This window comes from Sesamum indicum, linkage group LG8, assembly GCF_026168435.1.
Source record: "Sesamum indicum cultivar Baizhima isolate 11 linkage group LG8, ASM2616843v1, whole genome shotgun sequence".
NCBI classification, from domain to species: Eukaryota; Viridiplantae; Streptophyta; class Magnoliopsida; order Lamiales; family Pedaliaceae; genus Sesamum; species Sesamum indicum.
The window spans coordinates 20,819,432-20,824,092 of NC_142664.1; positions in this window are offsets into that span (position 1 = coordinate 20,819,432).

A 4,661-nucleotide genomic window follows, 5' to 3' on the forward strand; every position below is an offset into this window, starting at 1 on the left:
TAGTTTTGGAATGGATGATGTTATCTTGAGTTCGGAACAAATTGGATCAATTTTCCGACAGACTTTCCGTTGCGAAGTCCGTTGCAGATATAGGAGTGTACCACAATTAGAAAACCGTCCCAAATATTTCTATTGGATAATTCGCCTTAATCAATTAAATTTGGCTATTTAGATTGTATTCAATTGAAATAATGATAAAGAAAATGGAAGGGAAAAAAGAATTTACGAAAAATAAAATTACTACAAAAGTATATAGATCGATTTTTGATCTGATTGAATCTAATGGTTGTTGCACATCTGATTCAATATTCATTGCAAATTGCTCCATCTTTTCAGACTGATTTCAACTTCCCAAATCCGACTTTGCCACGACATAATCTTTGCAGAATTAAAAAATATAACTAATCCAACCATAGTAAATAAAGAAACTCGTTAAAAGTTTTCATCTCATTTTGCAATAAGGTTTGGTGTCGCAAACCCACCCAATATTTGCGGCGTTAGCGTTGCAAAATTCGCCCCAAATGAGAGAATATTTTTGTAAAGTTCATTGCAAATTTCATCCCAATTTTTGGTATATGATCGGATGGTTATCCATTTCAAGCTTGTCCCATGATTTTTGTATATAGTACAAAAGATATCTGTCTACAAGTCGTAGCAACATTCATCTTAACATCAGTAAAAACATATTCCATCCTTTGCCACGAAAACATCGAAGCCGTACATTTCTGTTGCAAAGCTTTTGATGGGTTTTTTCTCCTGTCGAAAATATTTTCCAACTCCAAACGGTTTGCTTCCCGTTGCAAAGTCCGTCCCAAACTAAAACTGGCAACGGTCATCCATTACAAATACCGTAGCTAAATCATCAGTAAAAAGTCCAACTTTTTGTAGTGCTTACCACTAGTCGTAATAATAAAAATTCTCAATTGGTGATAAAAGTTCAGTTTATAGGCTTGTCAAACGAGTATCATTTTACTTGGTCCATATTAAAAAATATCAATTACGATTTTGTTTATACTCTACCCATGAAATACTCATGCGTCTTTACCCAAGTTATACTCAAAATATTGAGTTGGTTTTGGGTTTTATTGGTTACTTTTTGTATTTTTTCATTTTTTTTAAAAAAGAATAGATTTACAATATCTAAAATTTTAAATTTACATTGACTCTAAAATATATTCTTTTTAAAAAAAATAGGAACTCTAAAATAAAATCATAATATTCAAAATTTTATTTTGTAAGTTAATTATCATTGAAATTTAAATTAAATTTATTCAAACGATCGATCAATATTAATAAATTACAAAGTCGAGATAAGTTCAAAAGAATAATAAAAATTAGAGTTAGTAAAAAGGTATGAATTTAGTATGAAAATATATTTAATCTTCACTTAAATTTCCCATCCATTTGAACTTGCATGCCTTCAGATTTAGTTGATAATTCTTTAACAACTTTAATTCAAACTAATTTTGTATATTAATCCAGTTTAAATAATGTAATTTTTATTTTTTTTATCTTACAAACTATCAAGTTAAGATTTAATTAATTTACAACAAAGATGAAAAACTTTAACGATTTGGTTAAAGTGCGATCAATACCTAAAAGATATACAATAACAAATACCTACACGAATATAATATTTGAGTGTCATAAATTACTATCCACATGTCATGAACTTACATGTATCCTACATCGTAATAAATTATTCTTAATTTATTGTTTTCAGACAAAGTATTATCAGTTGAACAATTGATATGCTGGAAAAAGGAGATCGTCAATAATGAAGAATAATTATTGTATAAACATATAATTTCAATATTTACATTTTAGTACATGTCTAATAACAAAATCTAAATAAAAAAATTAGTTTTATAAAATGAAAACTGAAAATATTGGGGAGGACAATTGAGCATGCTCCCTCTCAGCTTTAACTGCCAACATATCAAATCAATCAATCAGTCAGGACAAATTATCATCACATTTAATTCTTGTTATTCCATTTTCAAAATGATGAGCCCACGACCACAAAATCTATCCATATTTAATTTTACTTTTAAATAAATTACACTAGAAATTTGTATTTGTCCATCACTCAAGAAAGAGAAAGAAAATAACATCACCAAAACTGGTTGTCTAAGGTTATGATTTTAAGGTTATGATTTTAAATCCCATTAAATATATGAATGGTTGTTTTAATACGAATTTATTGTAATGAATATATATTATTAATTATTGTAGTATCAATTTATTTTATTGTTAATTTATTAATGTATTTATCAATTTATTAATATTATATCTATATTATTAAAAGAAAACCCTTTTTCTTATACCAATTTTTGAATACTTAAACTTATAGTTTAATTCATTTCTTTTTTTAAAAAAAATTTAATCAGAATAGCACTTTCGATATTTTTTTTAATAATCTCACCTTTTTTTCCCCTCTTAGCCCATCGTTCCATGTTTATCTCTCACGTTACTTCTTGATTTTTTTTCCTCACAATCCTCTATTATAATTTATTTTTTTCTTCCATCCCACTTTACGTTTCTTTTTTCTCATAAACTTCTTTTATTCTTCCCATCTCTCATTCCATTTGTTTCCTTTTTATAATATTTTTTTTTCCAGAATGCAGTATACAATTTGCGTAATAATTGAATAGGTAGTCATTGGATTGTCACTAAATATGTGTTATCGAGTATCTACAGTGACAACTTACACAAAATATTCTTCACTAATAAATTTTAAATAAAATGTATTGTTATCCATAAACACTATAAGAAATGAATTATTATCTATACTATAAATCACCATAATTTGAAAATTATGATAAATCAGTATTATCTACTATGTTAAACAAAATTGAAGTAGAAACTTAAATTTTGACAATTATTAATCAACATTTCCCATTTTTTTACTTATGGTTAAAATATCTATCATGATTTTTGGTTGTAGCTAAAGTTTCAACTTTGCTTGCAAAAACACCAGCTAATATTCGTTGTGCAATCGTAATTAATTATTAGTATTTGTCATAATTTATTTTTAACTATAATAATTAATTATAATAAAAAATCATATTTGTTCTTGTGAAATTTATACACAAAATATTGTCCTTGAATTAAATTTCATCAGCCTTTCAGTTTTCAGTTTTCCCTTCATCTCATCAATTTTAAGTATTGAATCTCTCCAACATTTTTTTCTTTAGGGAAATGACTCAATAAAAAGAAAATTACAACTTGTAAAAACTTTGGAGGGAAACACTTCATGATATAACAAGTTTTTTCAAGTTGCAATTTTGTTCTTGTCATGTGATTCCTAAAAAAAAAATATCCAACTGTCATATCATCAAATTTGTCGACAGCCCCAATATTATAAGCTACGAAAAAATATCAACGTTGAATTAATTAGCAGGTAAAGTTTTTTTTCCTAACTACATTATTTAACACAAAAAGTTTACTTGCTTATGAATTTAGCAATAAAAATTTACTTGCTAATGCATGAATTTAGCAACGAACTACTTCAAATATATATCAAATAATATATATTAACAACAAGAATTTTATATTTTTTAAAAAGTGAAAGAGATGTATTATTATTATTTTTTTAATAAGTCCATTACAACATCTACGTTAAATATTAATATCTAACGATTACCAACAATAAGATATTTATATACTATGCATTCATATTAGATAATTATATATAATCAACACTTACTAATAAAGTAGAACTACATCTACTATTAAAGTAAAAATACCCCACACGTTGGTGGAGTTCGAATTCGTGATCTTAGAGTCATGGGGTCTCAATTTTACCAATTGAGTTAGGCCTCATCGACAAAAGAATTGTACTTTTGAGCTTGACGGAGATTTTAGCATCAAATTTTTTCTTAACTATTGAATTATTTTCTTATAGTGCAATTTAGGTGCTGACATGACTGATAATGTGGAAGTTTTCAGCCAAATCGCACGAGAAGGACTAGAATTGCCATAATTTTTAAAATTACAGGACCAAATTATGAATTTTAATTTGAATAGGACCAAAAATTATTATTCCCTAATTTACAGGACTAAAATCATATTTCTTTCATATATATATATATATCAATACATCTCTTTTCCAGTAACTTTTTCATCTTTTGATATTTTTTTCCGTTCCCATACTTTTCTCAAATATTATACTAGAATCTTAACCATTGGTAGACATATATATACTAGTTATTATTATATAGCTTTAGATACTTTTACAAATATTAAAATAATTCGTAGATCAATAAAATACTAGAAAAAAAAATTGAATAATTCCCTAATACTACAATTGAGTATCGTTATTAATTAATAGTATAAACCGCAATAAGATAAATCGCATGTAAATTAATACCGAAAAAAATATTTTTGGTCCATAAGTTAGGCCCATTTTATTTTTGATCCCATTTAATACGGGATTGACATTTTTAGTTTTGTAACTCACAAAAAATAATATTTTTGTTGCTCATCTACTTTTTTCTCTACAATTTAATGGTACAGCGCACGTATTTAACATGTGATTATTAAATATTTTTTGTTGGAGACAAAATTGATTTATTTTCCATTTTTGGCGAAAAATATAACACATATTAGGGGAAAAAATAAATTTGGAAGGAAATTAGGGCAAAAAAACATAGCGATTT